The sequence below is a fragment of the Neovison vison genome, chromosome 5 (assembly GCF_020171115.1).
Source record: "Neovison vison isolate M4711 chromosome 5, ASM_NN_V1, whole genome shotgun sequence".
Taxonomy (NCBI): Eukaryota; Metazoa; Chordata; class Mammalia; order Carnivora; family Mustelidae; genus Neogale; species Neogale vison.
This window is the reverse complement of record NC_058095.1, coordinates 125,978,828-126,001,372: the sequence shown is the minus strand read 5'-3', so window position 1 is coordinate 126,001,372 and position 22,545 is coordinate 125,978,828. Positions and strand designations below refer to the sequence as shown.

Genomic DNA, 22,545 nt, shown 5'->3' with positions numbered 1-22,545 from the left:
ATTATGCTATACATTTTTCAATTACAAGATGTTTTTACAACATGCCCAGCAGTGTAACTGAGCTAAGAATATATACTACAAATTGTCCAAGAAGTTGTAAACAAGGTTTATTAGTATAAGACAGTGAAAAAAAAATTAGAAGTAACCTACTGGGGACAAAGCAAAGATTAGTGCTGTCTTAGTCTTATTTAACATCCTAATTGTTGTTAAAAGAGAGTAAATGCAAAGTCAGGAAACTCACAGATGGTGCTAAAAGGGAAGGTAGGGGGAATGCTAATAAGGACAATGAAGTAAAGAAAAGAAGAAGTTAAGAGAATAGAAATGTGAGGAAAAATGTTTTAAGATAATATGAAATTGGGAGAAGACTTTTTTTAACTTTAACATTACAATAATGAAAATGTAAGACATAATATATTCAAAAGACAACTTAAAGAAAGTTCAGAAACTTAAAATTCTTTATGAAGAACAATTTCAAATGGATTTGGCAGAATGAGGAGGAGAGGTGTAAGGCTGAAACATTGGCAAACCAGATACTTGGAAGAAAAAAACAATTTATTACATATACTATATTAACTCAACATAAAGATCTCCTTAAGTTTAGCTGAAGAGAGGGAATGTTCTAAAATATTAAGGGTTATATTGAAATGTAGCATTTATGATGTATAGTTAGTAGTATGTCATCTATCTGTAACTATTTAAGATCCAGATATATGATTGAAATTCTACTTTTTAGATTCTAACAAAGGATTACTTTGAGATAACTGATTAGTTAAGGGTGGAAAAGCATGAGCTCATGAGGCAGATCATGTCAAGATCCCCTACTCCATCATTCATTAGCCATGTGAATTAAGCAAGTTATTGAACACTCTGAATTGTGGTCCTCTCATATAATAGAGCTAAAACCCTTAAATTAAAAATCTGTAACAATTAAAAGAATTAGCATTTGTATAGAAGATATAGAGTGGTTGTAAGAAAGGAGAATAATATATGTAAGGTACCTAGAACAGGACTTAGTACTCTATAAGCAGAACATTTATTTGCTATTATTTATACTATTTCATGACTTCAATATTACTATGCAATATATACAATGTGTAAAAGTTTTCTTTGTTTTTTTTTCTTCGTAAGAATTCATTTGGAAGCATAGTACATAATAGGTAAAGTGAATTTGTTAAGTAACATTTTGTTTAACATTTGCCTTTTGCTGCACTAATTTATAATTTTTCAATGTTCAGAATAGATGAAGCATGCAAAGATTATTCTGTTATGTGTACTTGACCTTTGAGTTATAAAAATTTAAGAGTTATATTAGTCTGAAATCTTTGTTATCAACTTGGAGCTCTACTATTTATAGTTTAATAAAATTGAATGGTCTTATTGTGTTATACATGATTATCCTAAGTAAAGAAGTCAAAGGGAAGAAATAATTAAATGAGTCCCAAAGTTCTAAAACATTGGGGGTAACTGTGGACTACAATTTTTAGAACCAGTATCCTAGATCTGCATTCTGCATAGTTAGTGATAGTCACCCAAGACTCTAAAAACACAGATTAACAGGTCTCTTCCTTGGAAATTTTGAATATTTAAGACAGAAAGAGTTTTCTTGGCTCTATCAAGCTTCATAGGTGATTTTTATCATTAGTCAAATTTGGGAAACTGGTTTAAACCACACTTAAGGTACAAGTTTCTTTTTGTGTTTTAAGAAAGATCAATTGTTCCTTTTCTAACTGTGTCAAAACAAAATTCTGTAAATGTTAAATACATAATTCTCATTCAAATACATATAAGGATATGATGAAGTTCAGTTTAACTAAATGAAGAGACTGCCAGGATGATAATGTGGTTCTGATGTGGGAAACAGAGGCAGAAGAAAATTATTACATTTCCTTACCTACTGATAGACAGGCAGAGTGATTCTCCTCTAGGGACTCAACTACGCTCACCTTAAGGCTTTGCTAAGGGCAAAGGACAATCCTAGCTTGACCAACCTCCTACCCCCAACCAGGATCCTGTAAGTCTACTTTAACAATTCCTTTAGGAAACTTTATTTCTAAACTTCCAAGATAGTGTCGAGAATCATTCCCAAGCATATGGCCCTCTGATATACATCTAAAGGATCTCAGGAGAAGGTTTTATTACTGGTAATGAATAACCTTTTCCCCAGATAATAGTTAGCCCCTCAAGGTCCTAGAAACCTTGCTTCCAAAATTCTTTAGAGACTTAGGCCATCCCTAACCTTCTCCCAACTTAGAGTATATAATAGACCACTCCTCACATCCCCAGGGTGGCAGCTCTTCCTGCCCATGGGTCCTGTCCCTGTGCTTTAATAAACCACCATTTTGCACCAAATATGTCTCAAGAATTCTTTCTTGGTCATTGGCCCCGGACCTCACCGCACTGAAACTCACGTGTGTTCTAGAACTTCATCAGTTCAAAAGAGGATGCAAAAGAAAGCAAGCCTGAAGATTACTAAATTAGATACAATCTCGCTAGGGTCCTTACTATAATAAAACCATCATTTTTTCCATTGCCTTGTCTTCTAGACAGAAATTAGTTACACCTTTAAAAGCCTAAAAATTCTTTTCATCTTTTCAAGGTGCAGTTCATTTTATGTAACTTTCCAGAACTATAAAATGTCAAAATATCTGGATCCTGTTTAATTGTGAGTAGTGTCAGAGTTACATGAGCCTTAGAGAGAGGTGGGCCTGATGCCTCCAACATATTGAGAGACATTGAAAGGATTGCTGTTAATGTTTTGCCTCATTTCTAAAGTTTAGGTAATTTTTCATAAAAATTAATAAAGTTACATAAATCATGTATTTGTTTTTTATATTTGCATAGATATGTGTAAAATGTTTACGTATATATACATATATATATATATATATATATATGTATTTTTTTTAACTCAAGTAATACATGTTCAGCTTCATAAATTGAAAAAGGACTTTTTGTTAGTTTTCATTTTTAAGAGGCTCTGGGACCAAAATGTTAGTTGAAAACTGACGGTATTTTTGGCTTATCTAGGTCAGACACAGTTAAAATGATATAATATGGTACTCATTTGCATTGTTTAATGGAAGAAGTTTGCTTGATTAGAACTCTCTGACTGCTAATTCTTAGAGAAAGAAACCTAATGATAAATGTATCAAGTAAAAATAAATCCTCTAATTTCAGAACGGGGGAAGTTTACCATGGATATCTCTCATTAAGATTAAAATAGTTGTAAGTAAATTATCTTTACTATGGGAAACCATTAATCAAAGATCTCACAGCAATAATACTTCTATCCATGCTTTTTTCACTAAGTATGTTAGTGGTTACTGCAAAATCATCTTAGCTAAAGCCATTATTTCATTCACATTACATTCAGATATAATAAATTTATTTTAACTGACTTAAACTACCTTCTCCTCAGTTTGATAGCATTTTAACAAAAATATAAACATTATGTCCTCTTGGAGATATCACAAATATGGAAATAGTAAAATAGTTGAGTAACTGGTCTTAGTACACTTTTCAAAAGGTAACAGAAGATGGTTATCAACTTCCTTTTTATATGTCTATGCACACTTTATTCTATTTAGTTTAAATACAGAAAAATGTCAGTAATATTAATGTTTAATAATATTTAAAAATGAGAATCTAAAAACATTCTCCTACCAATAAATGTAAGTGTATGTTTCAAATCTAAGTTGGTTTAAGCTTAAATATTGCTTATGCTTCATGCATATGCACCTAACAGAATACCACAGATAATATATAAGGTACTTAAGAAAAAGAACAAAAAACAAATATTCTACTTAATTGTTCTATTTGTACTTGCATACTTACCCCTTTAATTTTTCTATAATAATATTGTGAGATAATAGGAAGAAACATATCTATGTAAATCTTGGTCTTTGTCCCTGGTTCCTGGCACACAGCTCCTAAAACCCTTGTGCTACCGTTAGTGGTAAGAGCACTAGGAACATCTTTTGTTTTAATATTTGGTCTGTGACCCTGGCTTCTGACACAGAGTTCTTAAATCCTTTAAAAACTCCTGAGTGATGGCAGTGTCTTTTATTCTAATAAGTTGACTCTTGGTGGGCTCTTGGATGGGGGGAAGTCACCAGAAAGGCTAAGCCATGATTAAAAACTTGGAATTTTTAGCCTCATTTCCCATTGTCCAGAAAGCAGAGAAAGGTTGAAAATAGACTTAATGATTGATCATGCCTGTGCGATGAAGCTTCCATTAAACAAAACAAAACAACCACCACCACCACAAAAACGTACAGAGTTTGGAGACCTTCTGGTTTGGTGAAAGCCCGCAGGTGCAAGGAGATTGGAAGCTGAGAGAGCATGGCAGCTCCAGGTTTTCCCCACATACTTGGTCCTACACAACTCTTCCATCTGGATTTCCTCTGCATTCTTTATTATATCCTTTTATAATTACTGTTAAACAGGAAGTTAATTGTTTTCCTGACTTAAGTGAGCCACCCTGGCAAATTCATTGGGCCCAAGGAAGGAGTTGTGGGAACTTCAATGGATACACACGCAGTCAGTAGTCCTTCACATGTGGGATCTGATGCTATTGCTGGGTGGACAGTTGCAGAATTCAATTAAATCATTAGACACCTAGCTGGTCTGCTTATCACAGAATTGTTTTGTGTGAGAAGAACTACCACATATCTCACGTCAGAAATGTTGTAAGAGAAGTAGTGGTGTGAAAGTAAAGGAAAAACACAGAAGTGTAGCTTTTCTAAACAAACCCTATTTCCATAAGGTCAGGAAAGGAGGTTATTTTAAAAGAATTTGACATAGAAATATGATTATAGTATTAAACATCTACATGTTTCAAAATTATACTCTTTTTAAATAGAAAGGTATATATACACATGCAGTATATATGCTTTATAACATGGATATATATGTATGTATGTATATATGTTCATTATATGTATATATTACATAAAGTGTAAGCAAATATTTCCCTCTTTTTCAAAGAGAGAAGGCAGAATATATTCAACTCAGTGTGATTTATGTGATATTTAAATATATTCATTTTGTTTCATAATTTTCTTTCTGTATAGTGTTGTGATTTCCACCATTTCTGTATCAGTGACTACAATTACACTCCTCTTTTCAGTTGTTTCTAACGTGTCATGCCCTGAGATTATAGATAAATTGGTATAATCAGAACATGATATAAGTTTTACTACAGGCCTTGGAATATTAAGTTCTCAATAAATAACAAATGTATGAATTAATGCTTAATTTGAAAATGTCTGGGTTTATGTTAGTTATTAATGTTAAGCAAAAGGCTTAACATTGATTATTAAATCAAGTTTTAGCTTGTATTCTGGAAGTTAACCTTTGCTGAAGTCTGAACCTAAAATAAATATATATAGAAATAGTTGGTTTATCTTTATGTGTGGTAGCTTATATTACTTTTGAAGAGATATTTTTCACTCATAACCAAAATCAACCCTCTGTGGTTGATTTTGATCAAGGCCAACTTCAGGAAAATTTGGTTCTCTAGGGAATCCTCAGAGCTGCCTCTAGATTCTCAGAATAGAAGAGAATGGCTTCTTGCAGTGATGGAAATTAATAGCCAGTACCATAGTACAAGCAGCACGTTCTTAGACCAGGCTTAATTCCAGTTTTTTGAGGCTTGTATCATGCCTATTGTGAGTTCCTTATAATGTTATGATCACTTTGCCTTTGACATATGAAACAAAATAAAAATACTTCTGTTAAAAGTATGCACCCCCCCTTTTTTTTTCCTTTTTCTGTTGCTAAAAAATAACTGCAGTGTGTGAAGATGCTCACAGTGTCAGTTTGTAGAATGGAAGGATGTTTGGGACAGAAGACACGATGATTACTTCTTTAGAGGGATAGATGTCATTTCTGTTTGAACTAGATACCTCAGAAACACAGTGGTCTAGAGGAAACATTTAGTATAGAGCTAAACGCCACAGAAGCCAAGCTGAGTGATAAACACTAACTAAACATTTATGTAATTACTTAAAACCTTATTTTTGGCTAATAAGTTCCCTTTGAGCATTCTCTGTGGGTCCACCCTTTATGAGATCTTATAGTCCAATTTCTTTAATCAATTTTATTCCAGATTTACTCACGTATGGTCCAATGAGATAACAGACAATATATAATTAGCATATTTGGGGACACTTTTATATTGCTTAATTTTATTAAAGTATCACTGCATCTTGCATTATCAAAATCAACACAGTTCTTTTCAAGAGAGCCGTTTGTGTTCCTCATTTGTTTTTTTATTCCCCTGTGGTGGAGAGCATGATTCAATTTGACAGGTGTATACTAAGAAAACTTTATCTGAAAAGTAAAACTATAGATTATAGAACACATTTTTTTAAAATAACAGTTGACATAGAAATATTTTAGTTAATCATTATTCTTGTAAACCAAATCTTATACATTAATTTATAAGGACAGCCATCACTTATAAGTCAAATACTACATTATTCTTTTTCACCTTGGGAGAGAGAATATAAATAAATCATACTTCTTGCTTAGATATATATATTGTATATATACAATATATATAATATATAAATATATAATATAATATATAATACAAAATATAATATAATATATAATATATAACATATAACCATAATATATAATACATAATATATATTATGTATAAAATAATATATAAAATAATATATAAATATGTATATAATATATATTAAATATGTTATATATTTTATATATATTAAATCTATATCTATATATAACATATATTAGTTTTGGAGATAAACGCATAAACAAATATTTGACCCTTGAAAATAAAAACTGCCGTGTTACAAGACAGGAAGTACAGAGGAAGAACAGCTTATTAGAGTAACAAGGCAATCTAAATACATTAAAAATCTCTAATGTTGGGGCGCCTGGGTGGCTCAGTGGGTTAAAGCCTCTGCCTTCGGCTCAGGTCATGATCCCAGGGTCCTGGGATCGAGCCCCGCATCGGGCTCTCTGCTCAGCAGGGAGCCTGCTTCCTCCTCTCCCTCTGCCTGCTTCTCTGCCTACTTCTGATCTGTCTCTCAAATAAATAAATAAAATCTTTAAAAAAAAAATCTCTAATGTTAAAAACCTAAAAATTATGAATTTAAATAAAAGCTATATCTATATTAAAAATATATATATAATAAATGAATATAGAAAATATGTGCATATGTGCATATAATGCATAACTTAGCTGTTTAGAAATAAAGTAAAAATTTCAGAGACTAAAATGTATAATGGAGCCAAACTCCAGAGAAGTAAGCAAATATAAGTGGCTTCCCTAGGAGGACAGGCTAATCTGTTATTCCAGAGCTTCCTGATAGGGAACAGAGAGGAAAAAATACCAAAAATAAACAAAGCAGACAAAAACAAACAAAAAAACCCCCACAGAACAAAGATAAAAACAAGGACCAACTAGTTTCTGTCCAGAATTTCCTTAAAAACCCTGCATAGCTCTTCACCATATCCATTGAGGATAAACTTGAAAGAGGCTACTCTTATATAGAGAAATAAGGAAATACATAATCCCTACCTCTACTCTTGGCAAAAGGGCAAAATCTTCCTTGAATTTATTCCCTGAGTTACATCTGGTGGTTTTGAACCTCCAGCTTCCATGTAGAAACAAACAGTATTCCTCTCTGTTGTTATACACCTTTAACCCAGGACCCAATTCTTTCAGGAAAATACATTCTAAAGAATGTGAACTCATAATTCATCTAAAAACACCAATCACAGAGAAAGGATCACTTACAGGCAAAGAGATGACAGTAGAAATCAACTTCCCACCATTAATATAGTGGAAAACAGAAAATGATGATGAAGGAAAGTGCGGAGAAAAAAAAAAAGAAGGAAAGTGCGGAAAGTGCGGTAACCTGTAGCTACATATCAAGAGATGATTTCTTTCATTTATTTTTAGAAAAAATATATACTTACTGTCAATCTTTCTTAAAAGAACTCCAGATCATATGGAAGAATGAAAATGATACCAAAAAACAGTTCTGACAAAAAAAGCATAATGAACAAAGAAAATAGTGTAAATATAAAGAAAACTCCATAGAAAATAAAATATAATATTTAACTTGGTATTATGAGAACAGACTGTTAAAACTAAAGAACAATGGTATCCAATTAGGAAAGGAATGTTTGAAAATGTTAGTCTTGTAATCTCTTTTATAAGTGTATTGAATAATGTTGTTAAAAAATGCTGAATTTAGCTTTGCGCAGTGGCAGTATCGTAGCCAATGAGGTTTATCCGAGGCGCGATTATTGCTAATTGAAAAAATGCTGAATTTTATTTTGATTAACAATTAAGCTTAGAAATGATTTCTTTAATCTCTGTGGAGATTTAGGAAATTTGGAAATATGGTTTTTTATTGATTTCTAATTATTTTCTTATAATATCTGATTTGTCTAAGTCCATGAAATGGAATCTTTTGCCAGAAATTGTATTTTTGAGTTCTAGAATTTCCATTATTTTAGATTTGTTTCCCTATTTATGCTGAGATTTCCCATCCATTCATTTATAATGGCCATCACTTACTTTAAGTCTTTGAACACATTTATTGGAGTGGCTTCCAAGTACTTGGCTGCAGACTTTACCATTAATCATCTTGGGTTCTGTCTCTGTTACCTATGTATTTAAAAATAATAGGTGTATTTTCCCGATTCTTTGCATGTCTTTAATTGTATACTGGATATATTAAAAGTACATTGTAGATATTTTGCATTTGATTATTCTCCTCTGAATAGATTTGGTTTGATTCAATTAGGCAATTATATTATGGACTGATAACCTTACATTGTGTAGGCTTATTTTATGCTTTGTAAGAGTGTGATATTTAGAAAATCTGAGACATTTATGAAGTCTTTCTAACTTAGTGAGATTTAAACTCCTCCACATCCATTTTGGTAAACACCAGTTAAAATCTCTAAGTTTTTCAACATTCCAATTGATTTGTTTGCTTTGTTTTTATTTATGTTCTATCTTATCTGGCACACTGATTCTCTCCCACACATGCACATCACAGATGACGACTAAGAACACACCAGGAATCTTATGCAAATAGCAGGCTTTACCATTGGTGATTTCTTTCTTTCCAGGATTTACCTACACAATGTCCAGTCCCTGTAACAACCCTAAACTTTGCCTCTGCTACCTCAACCCAATAAAACTGGAAATTTTAGCATAAATTCTTTCTTCATGGTAACAGGTGAATTGGGACATGTCCTGAGGGGAAAGGGTCTATCAGTGAGGATCTTAAGCGGTGTGTTTTCATTCTTTCGAAGATTAAATTCCCATGGGGTACCTGTGTGTCTCAGTGGTTAAGCCTCTGCTTTTGGCTCAGGTCATGATCTCAGGGTCCTGGGATTAAGCCCGGTGTCAGGCTCTCTGCTCAGCAAGGAGCCTCCTTTCCCCCTCTCTCTCTGCCTGCCTCTCTGCCTACTTGGGATCTCTGTCTGTCAAATAAATAAATAAAATCTTCAAAAAAAAAAAAAGATTAAGTTCCCAGAAGTTTCTGTCTGTTTGTAATTATTCCCAGTGTCTCCAAATATGTATTTTAAGTGTTTTTTTCCAGACCTCATAATTCTTATCTGTAGAAATTTATTTCAGTACAAGGTCACCTATCATTAAGTAAACTGTATTGTCTGTTTGTATTCTTGCTATAATGGAGTGTTTGCAATAGAGACCTCATGGCCCACAAAGCCTAAAATATTTGCTATTTGGCTATTACAGGGAAGTTTGCATATCATTGATAAAGATAATAAAATAAATCAATATATCTTTTCCAACCATAAAAAATACAATATAAATTTCTTAAGGAGAATTGTTTTACTCATTCTTTTACTTTACTAATTTGAAACATATTTATCATCTCTTTCTATTTTCAGACATACTGAAAGGGAATATTTCCAAAATAGAGAAAAAATTATATATCTCTATTTATAGAGACTATTTTAACAATATGAAAATATTTCCAGCTCTCCAAAATAATTCGATAAAATATTACTTTGAAAATACTTATAACTTTAATAGAAACATGATGTATTTACAATTTCAAGATGAATACCCTATGTACAATATTTAGCAACATATTTTCTCTCATTGTACATTTCTTATGTCACACATTCATTTTGTGGAAAAAAAATGTAACTTACTATTCTCACCCCAAAACCTTCCATCTACATTTTGCTATTGTTATTTTTTGCTTTGATATAACTAAGTGGAGATTTTACTAAGTAAATGTAAGGTACTACCTTCATTGACATAAAAATAATTACATATTTCAAATGTTTCAGATATAAATTATTATCCACATTATGACTTTATTATTCATTTTAACCATTACTCCTTCTTTACTCACAATGCTTTTGCTCCTTTTATAGGTGATGAGACAATTTATGAATGACTTACCCCAGCTCCATTTAAATTTGACTCATTTCCACATTTTTTTCCTGCATCAGTGATGAATCTAACACTTACTGATACTTTATGATCATTGTTAAAATATTTTTTGGTGGGGTTCCTGGGTGGCTCAGAGGGTTAAAGTCTTTGCCCTCAGCTCAGGTCAAGTTCCCAGGGTCCTGGGATCCAGCCCTACATCGGGCTCTCTGCTCAAATCATTCTGAACACCTATTAATTCAACCTAACATATAAACAAAGAATTGCTGGAACTCTACACAATCACTCTTGCAATCACTCTTTGCAAGGTAGGAGGTGCAGAGAAGGGAATCTGAGGGAATATACTGGAAGATAATTAGTGGACGTGTGTGTCTGGAGAGGAAACCTCCAGAAACCAGCTGCGAGAAAGTGATATAGTCCTGGAGCACAAAATGTGAACCTTTAGAAATCTGCTCCAGTGAGAGACATCACTGCCTGAATGTGGTGGTGAATCAGAGCAGAATCCTAGGTTTGACAAGGTCGTCTCAAGATCGTGGGATCACAGAAAGAGCAAGATGCCTGAATCAGTAGAGTTCCCAAACATTGGAGCAGGGAAACTGATAAGGGTCAATGAGCCCAGGAGGGGTCTTCTCTCAGCTTGGTTTGCCAAAAAACCATAAACCATGTCTTGGTCGGATGACAGCTCTCTGCAGGAACACTGCAAAGGACAGAAAAGCAGTGACTCTCTGCCTTCCCCCTGGAGGATTGATGTTGGCATGCACTGCAGGAGACCACAGAGTTTGGAACATCCAAGAGAGGAGATCAATTATTCCTGAGAGTTTATTGAAGAGAGGGGACCAAAAATCTTTCAGCCCCAGGGCTGGAGATCTGGGTGTGGCCATTTTTATTTCCATCCTTTAAAAAGGTATGGAAAGCCTTCAGGAAACAAAGCCACACAAGCAACCAGAAGCAGTATATACTGGGCCAGGCTACCTGACAAGGGGTAGTGCAACTCTACCCAGGCAAAGGCATCTGAGAATCAGTGCAGCAGGCCCCTTCCCCACATGACCAGCTGGAAGAACAGGTAGACACCAACTGTATGAGCATACACGACCCCAAAATTCCAGTGCTAGGGTAAAATAGTATAGAGAATTTGATGTTTTTTTTCCTCATGGTTCTTTTATCTTTCAGTTTAAAATTTTTCTTTTCTTTTCTTTTTTCAACTAGCTTTTTATTTTATTAACTCCTTGTTTTTAAGTCCTTTTCTTAATTTTCATTTTCTAAATTTATATGTTATAGATATATTCTTCATTTTGGGCTTCCTTTCACTGTATTCAGTTCTGTTTTTGTATATATGTATGTTATATTTCCTTTACAATTTTGGGATTTAGTGCCCTCTAACAAACATCAAAATACACCCAGGACCAAGTGGATCTCCCTATTTTGTCCACCTGGGGGATTATATTCTCTCCCCATCACTTTTATTTTTCTATTTTATTTTTTGGTTTCTGCCCTCTTCAGATTTGTCTAGTATGTATTTTATTAGGTTGTGGTTGATTTTTGTTGTTGTTGTTGTTTGTTCTCTTCTTCATCCATTATTCTCCAGGCAAAAAGACTAGAAGAGGGAATTCACAACCAAAGAAAGAATGAGGGGCAATACTCTCTGTCACAGATCTCATTGGTACAGATATAAGTAAAATGTCAGAGCTGGAATTCAGGATAACCATTATGAAGTTACTACCTAGGCTTGAAAAAAGCGTAAAAGACACTAGAGGATCTCTTAGTGTAGAAATAAAATCTAATCAGGCCAAAATTTAGAATGTTTTAACTTAAATGAGGTCTAAATTGGATGCTCTAAAAGCTAGGTTAAATGAGGCAGAAGGCAGAATAAGTGACATAGAAAGAAATTTGATGGGAAGAAAGGAAGCTGAGGAAAAGAGAGAAAAAAACAACTAATGGACCATGAGGGGAGGCTTTGAGAAATCAGATAACATCAAGTAAAACAATATTGGAATTATTGGGGTCCTCAAAGAAGGAGAAAGTGAGACAGGACAGAAGGTATATTTGAGAAAACCATACCTGAGAACTTCCCTAATCTGGAGAAGGAAACAAGCATACAAATCCAAGAGGTAGAGAGGACCCCTTTCAAAATCAATAAAAATAGATCAACACCCCTACATGTAGTAATGAAGCTTACAAATTTCAGAGATAAAGAGAAAATTCTGACAGTAGATGGAGACAAGATATTCTTAAACTACAGAGGTAGAAACATTAAGCTGGCAGCAGACTTATCCATGGAGACCTAGAGGCCAAAAAGGGCTGGCATGATATATTCAGGGTACTAAATGAGAAGAACATATAGCTAAGAATACTTTATCCAGCAAGGCTGTCATTCAGAATGGAAGGAGAGATAAAGAGCTTCCAGGACAAATGAAAACTAAAAGAATATGTGACCAGTAAACCAGTCCTGCAAGAATGTTAAAGGGGATCCCATAAGCAAAGAGAGAGTCCAAAAATAACATAAACCAAAAAGAAATAGAGACAATCTACAGAAACCTTTCAGGTAATACAATGACACCAAATTCATATCTTTGAATAGTTTATCTGACTGGTAAATGGACTGAATGCTTCAATCAAAAGACACAGGGTATCAGATTGGATTAAAAATAACAGCACAGACAAAAGGTTGATATCCAGGATCTATAATGAACTCCTCAAACTCAACCCACACGAAACAGACAAACACATCAAAAAATGGGCAGAAGATATGAACAGACACTTCTCCAATCAAGAAATACAAATGGCTATCAGACACATGAAAAAATGATCATCATCATTAGCCCTCAGGGAGATTCAAATTAAAACCACATTGAGATATCACCTTACACCAGTTAGAATGGCCAAAATTAACAAAACAGGAAACAACATGTGTTGGAGAGGACGTGGAGAAAGGGGAACCCTCTTCCACTGTTGGTGGGAATGCAAGTTGGTGCAGCCTCTTTGGACAACAGTGTGGAGATTCCTCAAGAAATTAAAAATAGAGCTTCCCTATGACCCTGCCATTGCACTCCTGGGTATTTACCCCAAAGATACAGATGTAGTGAAAAGAAGGGCCATCTGTACCCCAATGTTTATAGCAGCAATGGCCACAGTCGCCAAACTATGGAAAGAACCAAGATGCCCTTCAACGGATGAATGGATAAGGAAGATGTGGTCCATATACACTATGGAGTATTATACCTCCATCAGAAAGGATGAATACCCAACTTTTGTAGCAACATGGACGGGACTGGAAGAGATAATGCTGAGTGAAATAAGTCAAGCAGAGAGAGTCAATTATCATATGGTTTCACTTATTTGTGGAGCATAACCAATAGCATGGAGGACAAGGGGCGTTAGAGAGGAGTAGGGAATTTGGGTAAATTGGAAGGGGAGGTGAACCATGAGAGACTATGGACTCTGAAAAACAGTCTGAGGGGTTTGAAGTGGCGGGGGGGTGGGAGGTTGGGGTACCAGGTGGTGGGTATTATAGAGGGCACGGCTTGCATGGAGCACTGGGTGTGGTGAAAAAATAATGAATACTGTTTTTCTGAAAATAAATAAATTGGAAAAAAAAAACCAAACAACAACAATAACAAAATACAGGACCCATCCGTATGCTAAAGACACATCCAGATTTAAAGTGAGAAGGTTCATAACCATTTATTATGCTACTGGACATAAAAATAAAGCTGAGGTAGCAATCTTCATATCAGACAAATTCGATTTTAAACCAAAAACTGTAATAAGGGATGAAGAGGAACACTATATCAGGCTTAAAAGGTCTATCCAACAAGAAGATCTAACAATTATAAATACTTATACCCACAAAATAGAAGCAGCCAATTATATCAACCAATTAAAAACCAAATTAAAGAAATACATTGATAATAATACAATAATGGTAGAGGACTTCAACACCCCCTGACAGCAATGGACAGACCATCTAAGCAGAAGATCAATAAGAAAATAAGGGCTTTGAATGACGCACTGGACCAGATGGACTTCACAGATATATACAGAGCATTCCATCCTAAAGCAACAGAAATATACATTCTTCTCAAGTAAAGAAATATACATTCTTCTCAAGTGCACGCGGAACATTCTCCAGATTAGATCACATACTGGGTCCCAAATCTGGTCTCAACCAATACCAAAAGATTGGGATTATTCTCCACTTACTTTCAGTCCTCAATACTTTGAAACTTAACCTCAATCACAGGAGGAAATTTAGAAGGAAGTCAAACAATTGGAAGCTAAAGAGTGTTCTACTAAAGAATGAATGTGTCAACCAGGACACTAAAGAAGAATTTTAAGAATTGATGGAAATTAATGAAAATGAAAACACAACTGTTTAAAACCTTTGGAATAGAGCAAAGGCAGTCTTAAGAGGGAAGTAATAGCAATACAAACCTTTCTCAAAATATTAGAGATGTCTCAAATACACAAGCTAAATTTCCATGTAAAGGAGCTGGAGAAAGAACAGAAAATATAGCCTAAACCAAGAAGGATAATAAAAATAATAAAGATTAGAGCACACACCAATGAAATAGAAACCAGAACAGTAGAACAAATCAATGAAACTAGGAGCTGGTTCTTTGAAAGAATCAATAAGATTGATAAACTCCTAGGGAGTCAGACTTATCAAAAAGAAAGAGGAAAGACCCAAGTTAATAAAACTATGAATGAAAAAGAGATCATGACCAACACAAAGAAATACAAAAAATAAGAACATATTATTAGCAACTATAAGCCAACAAATTAAGAAATCTGAAAAAAAAAATGGATGCATTTGTAAAGACATATAAACTACCAAAACTGAAACAGGAAGAGATAGAAAACCTGAACAAACCCTTACTTAGCAAGGAAATTAAAGAAGTAATCAAAAATCTCCCAACAAGCAAGAGTCCAGGGCCAGATGACTTCCTAGGGGAATTCTACTAAACATTTAAGGAAGAAATAATACCTAGTCTTCTGACGCTTTAAAAAAAAAAAAAAAGAAATGGAAGGAAAACTTCCAAACTCATTTTATAAGGCCAACATTACCTTGATCCCTAACCAGAAAAAGACCCCATCAAAAAGATCAAAAAGGAGAATTACAGACCAATATCCCTGATAAAAGTGGATGCCAAAATTCTCACCAAGTTACTTGGTGAGGAACCAACAATACAGTAAAATAATTTATTCACTGGGACCAAGTGAGATTTATTCTTTGGCTACAAGGGTGGTTCAATATCTGCAAAACAATCAAGCTGATACATCACATTAATAAAAGAAAGGGCATGAACCATATGATTCTCTCAATTAATGCAGAAAAAGCATTTGACAAAATGCAGTTCTTTTCTTGATTAAAATTATCCACAGTATAGGGATAGAGGAAAAATACCTCAATATCATAAAAGCCATCTAAGAAACTCACACAGTGAATATCATTATTAATGAGAGCTTTTCCCCTAAGGTCAGGATACCCACTCTCACCAATGTTGTTCAACATAGTACTAGAAGTCCTAGCCTCAGATATCAACAACAAAAAGAAATAAAAGGCATTTAAATTGGCAAAGAAGAAGTCAAACTCTCGATCTTTGCAGATGATATGATACTTTATATGAAAAACCCAAAAGATTCCATGCCAAAATTACTAGAACTCATATAGAAATTCAGCAATGTGGCAGGATAAAAATCAATGCACAGAAATTAGTTACATTCCTATACCCTAACAATGAGACAGAGAAAGAGAAATTAAGGAGTTTATCCCATTTACAATTGTACTAAAACTATGAGATGCCTAAGAATAAACTTAACCAAAGAGGTAAAGGATTTGTACTCTAAAAACTGTAGAACATGTAACAAAGTAATTGAGGAAGACACAAAGGAATTGAAAAAAATGCCATGCTCATGGATTGGAAGAATAAATATTATTACAATGTCTATGCTACCCAGAGCAATCAACACATTCAATTCAATCCTTATCAAATTGCCATCAACATTTTTCACAGAGCTGGAACAAATAATCCTAAAATTTGTATAGAACCAGAAAAGACCCTGAATTGCCAGGAGAATGTTGAAAAAGAAAACCAAGCCTGGGGCATCACAATGCCAGACTTCAAGCAATATTATAAAACTGCAATCATCAAGACAGTGTGGTACTGGTACAAAAACAGACACATGGATCAATGGAACAGAATAGAAAACCCAGAAATGGACCCTCAACTCTACAGTCGACTAATCTTCAACAAAACAGGAAAGAATATCCAACAGAAAAAGGGTAATCTCTTCAATAAATGGTTTTGGGAAAATTGGACAGCCATATGTAGAAGAATGAAACTGGACCATTTTCTTACAGCATACACAAAGATAAACTCAAAATGGATAATGGACCTAAATGTGAGATAGTAATCCATCAAAATCTTAGAGGAGAACACAAGCAGAAACCTCTTTAACCTTGGTTACAGCACCTTCTTGCTAGACACATCTCCAAAGGCAAGGGAAACAAAAGCAATCATGAACTACTGGGACTTCATCAAGATAAAAACTTCTGCACAGCAAAGGAAATGATCAACAAAACTAAAAGGCAGTGTACAGAATGAGAGAAGATATTTTCAAATAACATATCAGATAAAGGGCTGGTATTCAAGTTTATAAAGAACTTATCAAACTCAACACCCCCAGAAAATGATCCAGTTAAGAAAAGAGGACATGAATAGACATTTCTCCAAAGGGGCCATACAAATGGCCATTAGACCCATGGAGGTTGGGGGGGGGGGTGTTCCATATCACTTGTCCACCAAGGAAATACAAAGCAAAACCACAATGAGATACCAGACCACACCACTCAGAATGGCTAAAATTAAGAAGACAGAAAAAACAAATTTTGGCAAGGATGTGGAGAAAGGGAAACCCTCCTAAATGTTGGTGGGAATGCAAGCTGCTGCAGCCAGTCTGAAAAACAATATGGATGTTACCCAGGAAGTTAAAAATAGAGCTACCCTACAACCCACCAGTCATACTAAAGGTATTTACCCCAAAGATACAAATGTAGTGATACAAAGGGGCACCTGCCCTCCAGTGTTCATAGCATCAATGTCACAATAGACCAACTGGAAAGAGCTGAGATGTCCACTGACAGATGGATGGATAAAGAAGATAAGGTTTATATATACAACAAAATATTACCCAGGCATCAGAAGGGATGAGTACTTACCATTTATATCACCATGGATGGAACTGGAGAGTATCATGCTGTGTGAAATAAGTAAATCAGTGAAATCATATGGCTTCACTCATACATGAAATATAAGATACAGGGCAGAGGACTGGAGAGGAAAGAGGAGAAACAGAATGGGAAATCATCAGAGAAGGAGAAAAACCATGAGAGACTCTTAAATATAGGAAACACACTGAGGGTTGTTGGAGGGGAGTAGAGTGGGGGGATGGGATAATTGGGTGATAGGCAAGAAGGAAGGCACATGATGTGATGAGTGCTGAGTGTTATACACAACTGATGAATTACTGAACACTACATATGAAACTAATAATGTACTATAAATTGGCTAATTGAATTTAAATAAAAGAATCACATCAATAAATCTGGAAAATAAGGAAGTCAATTAATTAAAACTGTCTGTCATCTACAAAATTTAAACCTTAAAATGATTAATGGATTAATAGGAATTTTTTCACATTATATTTTCTTTCAAAAGACAAATATTGTCTTCCAAACGTCAGAAAATCAGCAAATTAAAAGCTTTATTTTGATATAATTATTTATAATAATGAAGACAATAGATAATTAGGCTTATCCTTAAACTAAACATGGCTTTTTCAAAAGAAACAGTAATTTGTTTCAATAATATTTTGTTTCAAAATAGTCAAAAAGTTTCTCAATTAAGCATCTGTCTCTCTCTACACACACACACACACACATATGAGGTAGTAGTATGTAGTAGTATGTAGTGCCTAAGAACACAGGATCTGGAGCAAGTTTGCTCACATTCAGAATTTGACATTGCTGAGATAGAAAAGGGACTGTGTTCAGAACCAAACCCCAACCGTAACCACAAAGCTGATGCTTTATGCTTATCACCTTAAAAGGAAAGGCTATGTTTTTGAGCAGTATATCTCACAGGAATGTGGAAGTAGAATTATCAGAAAGAAGTATTCCTCAGAAGAAGCTGGAATAAACCATCCTGTGTCAAGACGGACTCCAGAACTGATCATTCACCTACTTTTCCCCTCATTCTAATATTAAAGATCACATCCAAGGTGGGGATTTAATATATTAATGAGACAAATGGTGCGCATGTACATATGTTCTGTCCACAGTGCTTGCCCACCCAACTTCCTCTATCTCCTTGCCCCTACAATCTTAGATATTACTCCTTTCCTTACTCAACCCCTTTAAAAACTTTCCTTGGCCTTTGTTCCAAAAGCCAGATAGGACATTTTCTTCTGGGGCTGCCTTCCTTATGCTGGAGCATAAGCCCCCTATAAACCACTGCCTGAATCATTTCTTGGCTTCTTGTCAATTTCTATTATCACTGAGAGTTAACGAACCCTGAGGTCAGCAACATTAACTACTTACTTGTAGTTGGGTCCTTGGGCCCAAACACTAACAGTGTGCCTTATTTTTCTTTTATTAATATGGGAACAACAATAGTATTTTTCTTAGGGTTGCTAGGAGATAAAAATATATAAATACATTTAAAATTTTTAGCACAATGTCCATCTAGCACAGTGTAAGCAATGTGGAATTATTAGCTATTTACTTAATGTATATATTTTCCTTATTAAATGACATTATGTATGTTCTTTGTGTAATATTTATTAATACTAAAATTAAACACAATTTTTAATACTAAAATTAAATAAACATTGTTTTGAATACAAAAAAACTATGTAGCAAATTCTGATGGTAAAATCATAGTATAGTAATAGTAAAAAGATCTCACAGATTAACAAGGAAAACACAAGTAATTTATTAGAAAATAGAAAAGTGATCTGAATAAGTAAAAGCACAGTATCAAATATCATATATAAAATAAAATAAAATAAAATATCAGGCATACAGATGAAGAAATATTTAGATAGGTTAGTAACCAAAAAATACGAATTAAAGTTGCAAACACATCTTACTTTATGCTTTATATATGACTGTCAAACCTTAAGAAACTCTATGTTTGGGGGGAGGGGGGTTGGGAGAAGGGGGGTAGGGTTATGGACATTGGGGAGGGTATGTGCTTTTGGGTAAATTGGAAGGGGAGGTGAACCATGAGAGACTATGGACTCTGAAAAACAGTCTGAGGGGTTTGAAGTGGCGGGGGGGTGGGAGGTTGGGGTACCAGGTGGTGGGTATTATAGAGGGCACGGCTTGCATGGAGCACTGGGTGTCGTGAAAAAATAATGAATACTGTTTTTCTGAAAATAAATAAATTGGAAAAAAAAAAGAAACTCTATGTTTTTTGTTTTTAGGGATTTAGGAAGAATAAACCTAAACTGCTGATGGACATGTAGTCTTAGAAATTTTCTGGACATCAAGAGAAATATATGTACAATTAAAATGCCTATACTTAGCAGAGTCTTCCTGTTTCCATTAACTGCTGAGTAGATTTTATCAGACAAATCTTCTTGCCAATGACAATTAACTTTTTTTTTTTTTTAAGATTTTTTTTTTTTTTTTAATTTGACAGACAGGGATCACAAGTAGACAGAGAGGTAGGCAGAGAGAGAGGAAGGGAAGCAGGTTCCCCACTGCGGGGCTCTATCCCAAGGCCCTGGAATCATGACCTGAGCTGAAGGTAGAGGCTTTAACCCACTGAGCCACCCAGGCACCCCGACAATTAACTTTTTTAAAAAAACACTCCAAAAGTGTGGAATTCAGACTAAAACTAGAGTATATATGACCCTAAAGAAAAGGAAAACCCACTGAGTGATATTTTCATTTAACAGAATTTTCCATATGGGCACTATCTAGTTTGCTTAAGACACAGAGCATTTTCTAAGTAGAAGTTAGTCTGACTGAGTAGAAATATCACAAGTCAGAGTTTAAGACAACAGAACAGTTTGAAATTGGTAGAAAAGACTCATGATAAGAAGCAAGCCCCTACATCTAAAAATCAACTCTCCAATCTTTCACTGGTTCATCATTGGGCATACTTAAGGGAAGACAATAGCATCCTAAGGGAAAGCAGTAGGTGAAAGATTGAAAGACCCGAGTTGAAATTTCAGCAGCTAGTTGCTCTGGAGACAGAGTCAAGACTTGTCAACTCAGAAAAATTTGGTAAACAACTTGAACTTTTCATGGAAACACTAGAGAGGTCATACCATAGTAGATAAGTACTAGAGACCAAGGTGCAAGTCCTTCCCTTGACACAATGGCAGCTGCACTAAACCTCTACTATTAGCCCACACAAGATCCAGGGCATCTGCTAGTAACTTATCTCTCTGCCTTAATGAAATCCAACATTTCATTAAAGAAGATAAAAATCCAGATCTATACAACTCAACAGTGGCAATGGTCACTGTGAATATAAATTATGAGACATGTAATGAAGCAGTAAAAATGAGGCCCATAAACTAGAAAAAAAAAATAAAACATACACAAGTTTCTCAGATGTTGAAATTAATAGTGATTTAAAGATAACCTCTTTGACATTGGCTACAACAATGTCTCCAAAGTTCTTTCAAGACATGTCTCCAAAAGGAAAGGAAACACAAGAAAAAATGAACTTTTGGGAGTTCATCAAGATCAAAAGCTTCTGCACAGCCAAGGAAACAGTCAACAAACCAAAGGGGCAACCCATGGAATGGGAGAAGATGTTCACAAATGACACTACAAAGGGCTGATATCCGAGATCTATAAAGAACCCCTCAAACTCAACACAAACAAAACAGATAATCACTTCAAAAAATGGGGAGAGGACATGAACAGACACTTCTCCAAAGAAGACATACAAAGGCTAACAGACACATGAAAAAAATGATCATCATCATTAGCCATCAGGGAAATTAAAATCAAAACCACATTGAGATACTAGTCCTTACACCAGTTAGAATGGCCAGAATTAACCAGACAAGAAACAACAGGTGTTAGAGATATTGTGGAGAAAGTGGAACCTTCTTACACTGTTGGTGGAAATGCAAGTTGGTGTAACCACTTTGGAAAACAGTATGGAGATTCCTTTAAAAATTAAAAATAGAGTTACTCTATGACCCTGCAATTGCACTACTGGGTATTTACCCCAAAGATACAGATGCAGTGAAAAGAAGGGCCATCTGTACCCCAATGTTCATAGCAGTGATGGTCACAATCACGAAACTATGGAAAGAGCCAAGATGCCCTTCAACAGATGAATGGATAAAGAGGATATTGTCCATGTACACAATGGAATATTATGCCTCCATCAGAAAGGATAAATACCCAACTTTTGCATCAACATGGATGGGACTGGGGGAAATTATGCTGAGTGAAGTAACTCAAGCAGAGAAAGTCAAGTATCATATGGTTTCACTTGTGGAGCATAAGAAATAACATGGAGGACATTAGGAGAAGGAAAGAAAAAGTGAATTGGGGGAAATTGGAGGTGGAATCAAACCACCAGAGACTGTGGACTCTTAAGAAACAAACTGAAAGTTTTGGAAGGGAGATGTGTGGGGATATGGGTAAGCCTGATGGTGGGTATTAAGAAGGGCACCTATTGGGTGCCTGGGTGGCTCAGTGGGTTAAAATCTCTGCCTTCGGCTCAGGTCATGATCCCAAGGTCCTGGGATTGAGCCCCACATTGGGCTTTCTGTTCCATGGAGAGTCTGCTTTCTCCTCTCTCTCTCTGCCTACTTGTGATCTCTGTCTGTCAAATAAATAAATAAGATCTTATAAAAAAAAGAAGGGCATCTATTTCATTGAACACTGGATGTGGTCCATAAGCAATGAATCTTGGAACACTGAAAAAATAAAATTAAATTAAAAAATAAACAAATAAAACTATAAGTAGACACATTAGATTTAAGTGACAGAACTATAATAAAAAAATAGGGTAAGGACAGGAGAGGATAAATGGAGTTACATGACCAAAAATATCTTACATTATCCATTAAATGGAAATATT

General features: G+C 34.8%; 1 pseudogene; it reads left to right on the top strand.

Annotated features, from left to right (window-relative positions):
• The first annotated feature begins 8,238 nt into the window (after nt 1-8,238).
• On the top strand, nt 8,239-8,400 carry LOC122907959 (annotated as a pseudogene).
• The last annotated feature ends 14,145 nt before the right edge of the window (nt 8,401-22,545 follow it).